Consider the following 13,701-nt stretch of genomic DNA (forward strand, 5'->3'; position numbering starts at 1 on the left):
ATTTTTGATTTAGAAATGCTGTCTCTAACCATTTGACACTGATATTTCATAAGGCTTCTTGGCTGCCAGCAATCACATCCATCTGTTATGCTGGCAGTGTGCTCAATCACAAGGTGTGTTGGATCTCTTCATTTTAGGCACCATTGCCAGAGAAATAGAAAACCCTTTGAACTGAGTGCAAATGCATTCAGAAAGTACCAAGTAAAGGCTTTTTGGACGGGGCAAGAAACTTTGGGCAGAAAATAAAGAACAGAGGAAGGAAAGTAATAGACGTAAAGAATGTAACAGCTCCAACAGCAGTCTTACCTTTGCTGGAAGAAGTGAGCAAACATTGAAATGAGTCATTACCAACCAACAAGTGTCATTTAAGTGATCCTTCCCATGAGACACATCTGGAAGTCATAGCACTAATCTTCTACTTCTTCCACAGAGTTTAAAGACCACTTTTTGATTTCTCTTTTACATATGTGCATATATAGCTATACATGCATTTACTAAACATATACATATAGCAAATATAAATATTATACACACACAACAAAGACATGCATGTTATATGTACATATGCAGAGGTATATACACAGACATAATTTTTACTGACAAGCTCTCTGTGGTTCATTACAACTACTAAGGAGCAAAATCTACTTTGCTGTAAAGTCTTTTTGTTTTTCCCTGGGGGAGGAGATAGTCACTCAATGCTTCTGCATAGCAAACACATTTTCCTGCACAGTTACAAGGGAGAAAAGCCATACAAGAGAGTGTGGCTAATCCATTAAGACAAGTTCTGTATGTTCTAGAAAACCACTGCAGCTCCAACCTTGCTTCCTTTTGAAGGAGAATTAGGAAAATGTCTTCACTTCAGCAACGGTTTTGCCAGCCATTATTTTCTTGCTACTGACTAGTACATTGGTTCAGAAGGATTTAAGCATGGCAATCTCACTGGAATTTGTGGGGCTTTTTTTCTCTGCAACTATCAAGAGATCCTTAAAATAACTTCTCAGCTATCAAATGTGGTATCTGCGTGCCAAATAATTTCAGATTATTTCCACTTATTCCAGCAGTGTCACTCCTCAAGGGCTCAGTAGAACAGTCTAAGAGACCATTTTGAAAAAAAGTTCTTACATTTTAGTTTCCTTTTTATTTATTCCTCTGCAGAGCCAGCCCTCCAAAAAGAATAAATTCACAGGAACAAAGCTCAGTATTTTCACAATCACTTCCAGATACTTGGGCTTTGCCTTCCAGAAAAGTGGTGACTGTGCATATGATGAGAGCAAAGGAGCAGCGTTAGAGCCCCTGCACTCAGCTCAGGAAGTGCTTTGCATTACCAGCTGTCACCAAGGGCTCAGCCCTGTGGGAAGAATCCTGTTCTGCCTGCTGCACTTCCTTCTCAGCTGTTTGGCCAGAGGCTGCACCAAGGAGCATCCTCATGCCAGCAACATTACAGTCTCCAATGAGAACTGATCCAATTTGGCAAAAATGGGCTTTATCTTTTAGCTGACTGTGACCAGAACAGATGAAAACAGTGAGGTCCCTACACAGTCAATGCCTAAAGTGCCACTCTACAGTACTAAACTGCAACTACAGCACCAATGGGATGTTCAGATACAAGCCTGTCAAGGATTAGGAGATTTTTTTAGCAATGAAAAGTGCTTCAGGGTACCAGCTACAGGAATTATTGGAGGAAACTACAATATATAGTATTAGATGTCAAAAAATGACAGTAAAATGTGAGAATATTGATCAAACAAGAAGAAAAATAATTCTCTGCAGCAGAACAGAATACTGTAGCTAAAATAGTGAAACAGTAATATATATTCATTTTTAGTACTATTTTTGTAAGAGCAATTCCCTGAGGTTTCAATCAATTACTGATACTTTGTCATTTCTACTTATTTGAGAGTATGTGCCACACAATCTTCACTCAAGAAGCCCAAAGTATGAAAGCTTCAGTTTACTCACCACAGAACAGTTCTTCATCTATAATTCTGCTGGTTTGTTGATAGCTGTCTTTGTGAACTTCAAATTATATGAGTCTCTTCTTAGGCTGGAGGAAGACAAAACAATTCAACTCTTGCAAATACATTCCTGATTTTTGAACACAAAAATATGTATACTGTAATGCTCTAAGAAACAATACAGCATATCAAAATTAAATTCAGAACATGACTCCATCACTTTGACTACTGAAGCAATGTTTTCCAGCAACAAGGTTGTTTTACAAATATTGTACATTAATGCCAATATGAAATGATGTCAAAATCAAATCAAATTTCACATCAAATAATGTGAAATGTGTGGCTGTACAGTAAGACTGCAACTCAGAAAAAATTACCTGGTTTTCTGCAGTGTCACTGTGAGCAATGAGGACTGATAGTAACTGAGTGATAACAAATTCTGTCAGACTTTAGACCTTCCATCTGTCACACGGAGGGACACCAAGTTCTTTTTTCTTTTTGTATTTTATCTTCTTAAATACTGCTTTTCTTCCCTAACTATAAAAGACCAGGTTTCCACAAACATTTATATAAATTTCAAGTTCAACTTCAATTCACTTATTAGATTCCTATAATACTGCAAAATGGTAAATATTAGACAAATTCATAAAATAATATAATTTCTAAACTGAGTATTTCTTCTTTTTCTTTTTTTTTTAAGCTTCTTTCACCGGTGGGAGATAAGCCTATATCTGAATCACAGATTGACAGCTATATATATAGAATTTGATGTAGAAAAACTGATTGAGTTGTCCCAGTTTCAATTTTAAGGATGATAATATTTTTGGCTTCAGATCTTAAAACAGTAAACATTACAGTACAGGTCAAAAGTATCATAACCTGCACTAGTATATTTTCAAGGCTTTCATGATAGAAATGGGAAAGAAAGCAGCCTTGTAAGTCAGTCAGGGCATTACATTCCACAATTAATTATTTGCCTTCTTTTTTATTGCATGAACAGTTCAATGAGAAGTAAAAATCTCTCTTCTTCCCAATTTCCATTTTTTCCTTCCAGTAGACCTTTCAAAAGTTACTTGTGGCATTATCAAGCACATGAAGTCCTACCCATCTCTAGTGATATTTGTGGAGCTGATAGAGCTCTGGTTCTGAGAGAACACCATCATTTTATATTGAAAAAAAATCAACCAGGGAACTATTTCCCCCAGAACTTTTCATACTATTCCTGCTATACCCCAGGCAAATTACATTCTTTGCAAAAGTAACTCATAGAATAATTTTCCCAGAAAGCAATCAATAAAAGCTCCCCTCATGCCCTTCCATCTCTTTGCCTTCCTGAGAAATAAAGCCACTAGGTGCACTGGCACCTTTGATAGATGATTGAAGTGAATTTTTCTGAACATATTCCCTCTCTCCTAAGCATATAAGCTGCAAAACTGTTATTCTGTAGACCCTATATATCATTGAAGTAGGTTCAACCTTTCAGTAATCCTGGAAATACAGCAACTGACTTCAATCCTGAATGAAAGCAAACCAGCCCAGCTGGAAACCTAAAAATGTATGACAAAGTCATACTGAATGTTCAGAAAGAGAAAATAATTTTCACCAAAGTTCAATAATATTTTCTCTCAATTAACAATAAGAATTGCATTATTGCTACACAACAAATACAGGTGTAACAAATCCCCTTCAAGATTTAGGAGACTCCACACATTTTTCTTACTTAGTTTACTAATTGTAGTATGTATTTTTAAAATATTCTACATTCATATTAAATTATAAACCTATCAATTATTTTAAAATAAGGCATAGATACATGTACAATAATTTCCTTAGCAGTATGTCAAATTATATAATTGATCTATTTCTAATCCTTAGTGATAAAGACTTGCAATGGCAAGTAGTATTTTATCACTGGTTATGGATAATGCACATTTTTGTCCTAAAGCAAGAATATATTTAAACTTTTCCTACTCTTTAGCATAAAATTGCAATGATCTTAATTTAACTTAGGAGTAAAACAAGAGCTAATTCAACTACAAGAAAAGCTAGTCTGGTTATGTAAGTCTTGGGATGAAACTGCACCTCAAATGAAACACTTGAAATGAAAATCAGCCCCCTATACTTTCCTTTTTACTGGGCCTAGAAGCAATACAGTTGGAGCTCATCCACTCAATCACTTCTGATTTCCAGAGCTTTTTTCCCAGAGGGGTGTTTAAATGAGATACCTAAATGTATTTTATGCCAAACAGTCCAAGTATTAACAGAACTGACTTTGGGTCTTATACCTAAGAATAATTACAGAAATCATTTCATCTGTCATGTGAAAAACCCAAAATAAAATGAGCTGTCACAAAGCATTGTGTCATGTCACCATACACATGCACACGCACATTTTATACACAGAATATTGCAGCTGTTCATTTTCCCTCCCACAGGGACACTGTCTAAGGTGGCAGCTTTCCTTGGGGAATATGCTATCATTAGATTTCCCATTTGGGCCTTTTCCATGGAGAAAGATTTTTCCTGTACCAGATTAAATCATGCTAATTTCAAACTGGAGGCAGTCACATCGAATTGATTTTTAAAAGCTGAAGAGAGGAAAGAGATGTTTGGTAGATGGTGTGAGAGGAAGCAGCAAGGTAATACACACTCTCAAAATCGTCCTTGCATATTCTGTATTTCAGAAGCTCTTGAGATTTGCATTGCTCTATTTACCTCATTGAACACTTCAGCTCTAGTAATTCCCACTCTCATATCCACTGTCAGAGCATCACTGGCAGTGCTGGATTTCTGTCTTGTAAGCAGGACTACGGCTCCTTGTTGAACTTATGCAGTAACTTCTTCAAACAGAACCAAGGCTGTTCCAGCAAAAAGCATAAATATTACAAATAATTATAAAATATCTCTGACAATCAGAAAAATCACCTTAAGAGTTCCACTTCACTCATGGGAAAATGAAAAGGTCATTGGATGTCAGAAGAAGTTTATACTCCAGCAAAATAGTAATTTAATGTTTCCTATACATTCTAATTTTCCAATATGCTGCAAAATTCTGAATATAAACCTCATTACTGCCTTACAGAATCAACTAAAAGAAAGCATACATTTGTAACAGCTGATTAATAGACATTAGGATTCCTGGAAGCTTGGGAAAAAACCACTAATTCTTACTGTGCAATAGCAACTAAAAGAGACACCACTGAGTACTAATCAGTAGAAGTGAAGTAACAAGACACCAAAATGCTTAAAAATTGATTTTCACAAAAATTGGAGGTAACTGTGTTTTAGTCTAGTTGCAGTTTACTCCATATGGTCAAAACTGGTAGAGTTGAAAAAACACATTTGTTCCTCAGAATTCCTGAACAGTAATTCTTTCTCTTCCATATTCCTTTGAATATTTTTTATAATTCCTCAGAAAATTCAACTTAATTAAGGCAGAAGCATTTAGAATTCCTAGTTCAGATATTATGTGCTGCTTTCAAAAAGCTACTTGCATATGCTAAGTGGAATGCTAATAATAGACCAGTACAATGCAAAGTTTGTTTCAAACTTTCTGAGAAATTACTTTCTGGCAGTCTTGAGGAGAGCTATTAAATGTCAATTCAGTATCGCTTTTGATTTCCTTAGACCAGATTTAGCAGCTGAACTGAATGAAGCAAGGCACAAGGGAAGACATCCTCAACATAAGCTTCCCAGGCTTTTATGTTTAGATCAAAGGGTATTGATTTACAATTCTGAGGATGAAAACAGTGAGAAGAAACCCAGGCAGCTTTAGTGAAGTGCTGACATCAGTGACAGATCTGATTTTAGCTATAGTGCCATCAAATAAAAACAAGGCCAATGGCCTTGTCAGAAACATGCTTTCCTTCCCCACCCTAACAGTCATAACTATGTGAATGCAAAGAAAAGTAAAGTGAAGCTATGCAGAGGAAAAAACCAAACAAAATTCAAAACCAATTCAAAATTCAATTCAACCAAACCATTTATATGTCCCAGCTCAGTCACAGAATGAATGCAAGTGAGATGCTGGAGGACCACAGGACAAACAGCAATAGGAATGAGTGCAAGAAAAGTACAATCTCTGTGGTACACTATAGTGGGCTCTTACTCAAATCTAAACATATACCCTTTGCTGCCTCAGCAATGAGAGGAACAGACACTGCTCCTTTTAAAGATGCAGTCCATAGCCAGGGGTCATCCAGTACTAAAGGCTCTGCAGATCACATCTCTACTTGCTTTTGTTTCAGGGTGAGGTATATTTTTAATCTTCTAGCCATTTTTAGTGATAGCATTCATAAGGGTCATTTCAACATAAGGGAGAGGGAAAAGCTTTTTGAAGTAACATGGATCGCTTTTAACACTGACTATTACTTTTACTATCCATATGGGTGGAAAGTCCTCCTTTTTGTTAGTCAGCTGATTTTCTGATTTTCTTTTTTAAACTGCATTAAGGCAACAAAAAATTCATAATCCTAAATAAATTAATACTAAACAAGAAGAAAATATAGGATACCACAAGTTTTACAAGAGAGCTTCCATATGCTCAACCAGAATTCCAAAAGGAATGAAACAAGCTTGAGCTCTAAGATTTAAAAAGGTGCAAAGTGTAATGCTGACCAGCACAGTGGGGGAGAAAGTGACTGCTCAACTGCCCTGCAATACAGCTTTGTTTTCAGAAATGGCACTTAGACAATAAATAGAAATTTATTTAATTTGCTGCACTCCATGCAATCCCTAAACCTGGGTGTCAAATTCTGCTTCATGGAAGCAAGAAGAACTTCAGCAAAACAGTGTATTTCTTCACAAAACTAATACCAAATGGATATGGGGAGTTCATATAACTAAACTCTGGAGTCCTTGGATGACAGTATTTCAGCTGGAAGATCATATAGCAGTATCGTTTTTCCTATTCCTCCTAAAGACAACAAGAAAAGCATTTTTTTTTCTTGTCAGCGTGTCTGAAAAAAGCAGGTCTTTAATCAGGAAGTGGGTATGCTGGTGCCGTTATACGAACAGCAAGGCAAAAAGAAAAAAAAGATTCTTTTTCATCCACAGGAATATTGGTTTTAGAGGTCAGAGTAAGAGTAATTACTAAGAGTAACAAATGCATTAATGTCTTTGTTTCTAATCAATTCATATAAGCACACTCTCACTCCTTGAACTTGGCAGTCTCTTGTTTGTCAGTTGGCCTTTATGGAGAACCAATTCATTGATAATTATAAATTTAACCTGACCAAGCACAGCAGTTAACACTGACATCACCAGCTTTTTTATCTTTTTACAAAAGGTTCTCTTTTTCTCAGTGGCATGGCTTCTTCTACTTAAAAGAAAGAAGCAGCAGCCACAGAGATACTCTCTGGAGCAAACCTCTTATCAAGTATTTCGCTGAACCTATTAGAAATAATAATGCATAATTTTTCAAGCTACAATGCCCAGCTCCAGTTTAAACCTCAGAGTACAAGAAAGCATCTCAATAGCTATCTAAATGTGAAATATACTACTGTCATAGACCAAAAAACTGCTCTACAGAGATAACACAGGCAGAGGCAGAATATCTGAATTGCCCCTGAAAATCCAGGGCAACAGAGCTGCTTTAGTCACTGAGATCAACACCGGAGTCACTGTGTCACATCACAGGGCCCATACAGTGCTCCCAGACAGCTCTGTTGGCACTACTTCGTTTTCCTTCATATAAAAGCAGTCTTCCTCATCAAGCCATAGTGTCTCTTGCCCCCTACATCCAGGGAGCATAAAGACTTGTGATCAACCTCCTGTCTCAAGGCAAAATCACTCTGCACCTATCCTGGGATAGGATATAAAGAAATACAACGAGCAATCTTAAGGGAAAAAACCTATCACAGAAAATATATTAAATATATCATGAGATCCAAGCTTCTAAAATTATATGGTTCCCTATCCTATTTGAAACATTTTAAGAAATTAAAAAGAAAGCATAATAGGTCATGGATAGGGCTCAGAAGCTTTTAATTCAATCCCTCTCCTGTCACTGAATTTCCCTCAGCTTCTCTTTTGGCCTTAGAATGAATGCATCAGCTTAAAGCAGGACTGTTTACACATACACTACCAAAGGAGGAAGGCATACAAAGTAAGAGCAATGCACAGATGAAAGGGACATCAATAAACAAATCAATTTTCTCCCTAAATATTGCAGCATCAGCAACTATCCAACAATATTTAATGCACTGCTTTGTAAAAATGAATTACTACACTGTGCATTGTTAAAATATTTCATGTAATTACTTGGAGTTATCTGAACATCATTCTGCACAATAGACTTCAGAGCAATGTAGAGCCCAATCTGATTCATGTGCAGACATGGGCAATAGAATTAACCCCTTTTGGCAGGCAATAGGGAGTGGAGAGAACAAGGAAAAAGTGAAATCAATAAAAAAAGAGGAACTTTTCTGTTACAAACACACTATCTTAGGTAAATTTTAAGCAATGCTTTTACATGTACATGTTCTTTTTTCTAATATAGAAGAAAATGGCCCTGGATTATGAAAATTGTGCTAATCAAAGATATTGTTTTTCTAGGTACTTCTGTACTGGAAGTGATATAAGAAGAGAAAAAAATATATAGAAAAAGATCTTTTCTTGTCTTTATCTATCAATTCTAATAAATTTCACAGTAATTTTTGTAAACACAGTTACACTGACCAATTTTTCATGGCACAGTTTCCCTCTAGAAAAATGAGAAATAAGAAATGTGAGGTGTTTCAGTAAATTCCCACAATTGTTTACAGCAGGAAGTGAGAAATGGGATTGATCAATGTTTTTAATCAGACCCTGTCATGGTGCATTGTTGCACTTGTTACAACAAATGTTAGGTAACTATGGTATTAAACCAAGCATCGTTGCAATTTTATCATGTCAACATTACAGATTACAGATTATTCTTTTTGACAACATCACAGACACATAAAATGACACTTGTGTTATCAAGCACAATCTATTTTACCTCAAAAAACAACTACTGTCCATAAAGAGACATCTGAAGAGAAATTTGCTTTCACTACTAAGGCATGACTGAAGCTCAGAGAGGCGTAGAGCTGCTAAAAGTTAAATACTAAATATATTGCAACTGTATTGCAAGAATAACCTAATTCTTAAATGCACTTATTTATTTCACCTACTTAGGTCAATAAATAGGAAGTTTAAGCTCAGCATGATTAACAAAAAATAAACCAATAAAGTACAATCACTATCTGCATTCTCTCACAAACAATAAATATATAGCTATTTTCTGATTTATAATTTATAAAAAAGAAACACCAATGACTGGAAGATACTGCAGAAAATTCTTTTTCAAAGACATACATATTAGTCATTCCATGTCAGGTTAATAATAACACCCATAAAATATTTAAATACACTAGTATCTATTGTAGAATAACATCCATAAATAGGATTGGCATTAAAATGACAAAGGAAAATGTAAAACAAAATAATTCATGCAAAGAATTTTAAATACTGTATTTGCCTAAAACTGCTACACTATGCAGATCACATGAAATAATTTCTTGTTTAAGCTACAAATCTAATGCTTAAATTACCTAAGAACCATTAGCCTGAATAATCTCAGGGGAATGTAATTACATATACAAAGTCCTTCATGTCAATTATACTGAATATAAGAACAGTAAGTAATAAATAACAAATATTTTCTACCATCAAAGAGATCAAGATTTGTTATTGCTACACATTGGGGCCAAGAAATAATTACAATGTGAAGATTCATCTCATCAGGATTCAGTAGCACTCAGACACCTTTGAAAGTTTAACTCACAAGGGGTCTGCAGGCAACCCCAGAGATGGAATCAGGAATGGATCAGAATGTCTCCATAAATCATGAACTGGTCTAGATTGCACTGAAGCAAATCTAAGTGCTTAAGAAACCAGCATGTACTTGAGAAGAGGAACCAGCTGCCATCTGGCTTCAGGGCTGCACAGGCACACAGCCACTTTCTCATCACACAGCCCTTGTCCTTACTGATAAAGCCACTCCTGAATTTAACCACATTACAGCCCACGAGAGCTGTAAAGGAATGTTGAGCCACCTTCACTGCACAGATAACAAAAGCAACTTTTTTCCAGAATTATCTCATATGTGCTGCAGAGTGAGACTAAAATAAAAACCAGAAGACTATTCCCCTTTTAAATAGCAAATCAATCTAGTTTTCTAATTAAGTATTTTAGTACAAGCAGTGCCTAACTCCCTTATAGATAGAAACACTGAGGTCCTCTACACAAACATGCATTTTCTAGGAGGCTCTGTAAAACTTTGAAACAAGCAGTTAACATAGCCTTTTAAAAAATATTTAACAGTATATACTCTTCCTATTTTTACAGTAAAAAAGGCAAGAATCTTCATCTGCAGATGCTGCAATGCTTTTATTTGTATTAACATGTCCCCAGTGAAGCAGAAAAAATTTCTAACCAATAATAAAGAGGGGAATTGCTAATGTATGAATGATGTTAATTTAACAGAGTACGAATGTACTGCAAGACCTAGTTACAAGGAAAGATAGGTGTCATCAACATAGTTTCTCCCCATTTCTATTTTTCTTTTGGATAATAACCTCCCCATTTGCTAACCCACTCTTCTATTTTATGGCTATGACACTTTCATCCAGCAGCTTTGCTGTGCCTAAAACAAAATTCAATAGAAGAAAAAAAGCAGCTATAATCATAAGTCAGAAATATGGGTTTCCCTTAATTATAGCTACAGAGTGACAAGAGGTTGAAATAAAAAAGATTATGAAATAAATTTTAAAGAAATAAATTCTCTCCTTATCCCAAAATTAATTCCAGCTTTTCTATTACCTTGCATTCAAGTCTGTCTTGATGGAAATCAACGATCTATGATAAAGCAATGAAACCCATTTTCAAACTTTGGAAAACTTTAGTGTTGGGTTCTATTTCCAGAATTCTTTTAATCTTCTCTAGTTATACTCTCCCAGTGAAGCTGCACAGTTAGGCACAACTGCACAAACTACTAAAGCATGTGTTAAATGCATTTTTCAATCAATGCTTTATACCATACTCAATCACCCTGATTTCAGAGTGACTCTCACCAGACTTTTACCACTTCTCCTTAGAATTAACTTTTTGAAAGCATGACTGAGCCTTAAATTTTCCCTTATTCCTCCACTGTCTTCTCAGGTTCTCCACATATCAAAGGGATTCTGAATGATAACTGAAGCTTTTGCTCACCATATACCCAGTACTAAATTCTGCTTCAAAGACAGCCAAAAATACTGCACGCTCAGCGACAATAAAACATCTTTGTTTTCTTCTGTAGCTGTTGTCCTATGTGAGCACATAAACTCACAAAGAATGCTTTCTAAATTTCCAGAAGCATTTGAATACACTTAATTGGTGTTTCACCAAAGTGTTTTCCTATTTCAGGTAAGATCTCGGACCTTTCAAAAAAAATTCAGTGAAACCCTAGAATAGGACAAAAATTAATTCAATTCTATTCAGATGTACATTACCTTTTAGTAGTTCAACAGCATATTCCATAGCTTATATTTAAATTATCATCAATTACCTTACTTTCCTTTTTATCTGCCTTTTAATGTAGGATCTTTTTCTCCCCATAAGTACAATTCCCAGCCCCAGCCTGCATTTAGTGAGGTAATAGTTCCTCTTTTCACACTCTTTGGAAAATAAAAAAAAGGACAAAAACCACAAACCCTATTTCTAATGTCTGTGCACTACAACTCTAGGCAAGTGTATTCTCAAGTTGACATATAAAATTTCTTTGAGTGTTTTCAAGAGCTTTGAATGGTTTTTCTGTTACTGTAGCATTAAATCAGGGCTTTGTGGATAGAAGTGTTATTAGCTTAAGCAATTAATATCTCTGCATGATCATTTCCTTCTAGGAATGAGTTTTATTTGATTCATTAAATATAAGATTGAATTTTGATACTCTACAGAAAGATGTAATGACCAAGAAAAATTGTGGGGAAAATCAATCTAAAAATTAAATAAAAAGTTTCAGTAGAGAAAGAAGTAACTGTGAAGAAAAGCAGTAAAAAAGGGGGATGCTTAGCACTTCACTAGTAAGAAAAAATTGGATCATTAAAAAGCCCCAACATTGTCATTTACAAACTGCACTCTAGAAACTCTGCTGTGTAGAGCAGACAGAAACCCACAAAGAGCGCTCATCCTGTAAGAGAACATTCTTCCTCTATAAGGTATCAGTTACTTGCCTGGCCCAGGAGAAGATGCAGGCCTGAATTCTGCACTTTTCTCAGAAAGGCAGAATTCATATTTCATTATGCTTTCCTATTAACTTGGTTTCTATACCTTATCATATATTAATCACTGCAAGATTAAAGTCAATTTATCACTTCTGTATCAGCTATAAATAACTAAACAATGAAAAGACCATCATATGTAATACAGGAAAATCCCTTTTGAATTTACTATGGACTCCTTGTGGAACTCTTGTATTTTCAGAATTTATTTTAATGAGAAGTTCTTTGAAATATTAATTTTTAAAGTAATTTTTATTAATTAATATTGTACATTAAAATGAAGTTCCAGGAAACTGATGATAGAAACTATAAAAGGTTCAGACTTAAATGAAAAACTCATCCTTACACAATTCTGATGTCCTAAATACAGCTCTCTTTGAATTAATTTCATAACTAATTTGCAGGTCAGTCTAGCTGTTTCCAGTCACTTTAAACACCCACAACCTCACAGCATGCCATGGCATGAACCATGGCCCTTTGTTGTTTTTTTCTTAAGGGCTCATTCAGGTGACTTGCATTTCTTAAGATACTACTATTTTTTAGGAAGAGGTGGTGCCTGTATATTCTGAAAGGTAGATAACTGACCCAGGTACTGATGTGTCTGTTTCAGGTTTCCCTGAATATGCTTTCCATTGCTGGTACTGCCAGTGGAACCCTGCCCCCACAACATTCCTGCCTGTGTCCTGAGTCACTGAAAGATGGCGTTCTGTCTTTGAATATCAAAAGCTGTATCCCCACATAAAGCAGAAACCTGGCCATCATTCTCATCATTTGAGCACATCAAAGCCATGCCTTTGCTCCCTCGCTGCATCAGCACAGACCAGTAGGAAAAGCCCTGAGAGGAACTCAGTAGTGGATACTGTTCCATTTGTCTAAGGTTCAGATGGCAGAAAGAGCCACAGGCAGTGCAGAGAACTCAGTAAATTTGTGCTGACCACTTCAGTGCAGATATTTGAAAATTGCAGTAGCCTAAGATTTCTGATGTTTATGTGCATTAACTGTGTATGTGAAAAAGCTGTCTGTAAGGCTAAGCAAAGCCTCCCTCACTCTCTGAAGTCATCTGGAAGACATAAGTTCCTACAACCTATTGGTTGTAGAGTTGGTTGCAATTTTGTCCCCACCATGACAATGAGTTTAAGTCTCCTTGATCTGTGAGCGTCTGTAGACTACAAGCTTCAAGCGCAAAAAAGTACAAGGGCTTTAATTGTCACATCTTTGAATGTATCTTATTATGTATAAAAGGCATTTGTGTCCCGTGCTTGGGAAAAAAAAGGAAGCCTAATAATTTTTTGAGAAGATACCACTGATCAGGTAGATAGTAAAAGAAACTACTCATAAAATCTTACAGGCCTTGGAAAAAACCAAGAGGTGGTTACTCAAAGGAACTTAGTAACACTAAAATAGATATGTCTCTATCTAGACACTGTATTACTAATTGTACCTATCTAAAACTTGTTCATTGT

The 13,701-nt window shown here is 35.7% G+C and overlaps 1 long non-coding RNA gene across 1 annotated transcript in view; it reads right to left on the minus strand.

The window, feature by feature from the left end:
* LOC139594270 (uncharacterized) overlaps positions 1-13,701 on the minus strand; it is a 158,044-nt gene that overhangs the window by 95,951 nt on the left and 48,392 nt on the right. Inside the window, exons 2-3 of the long non-coding RNA XR_011680568.1 lie at positions 4,671-4,813; positions 1,960-2,044 (exon numbers count right to left, since the gene is read on the minus strand). This is a non-coding gene — a long non-coding RNA (uncharacterized lncRNA). The remainder of the gene's footprint in view (positions 1-1,959; positions 2,045-4,670; positions 4,814-13,701) is intronic.

This window comes from Agelaius tricolor, unplaced genomic scaffold, assembly GCF_023055355.1.
Source record: "Agelaius tricolor isolate 1412-34295 unplaced genomic scaffold, bAgeTri1.0.p SCAF_11, whole genome shotgun sequence".
Classification (NCBI taxonomy): domain Eukaryota; kingdom Metazoa; phylum Chordata; class Aves; order Passeriformes; family Icteridae; genus Agelaius; species Agelaius tricolor.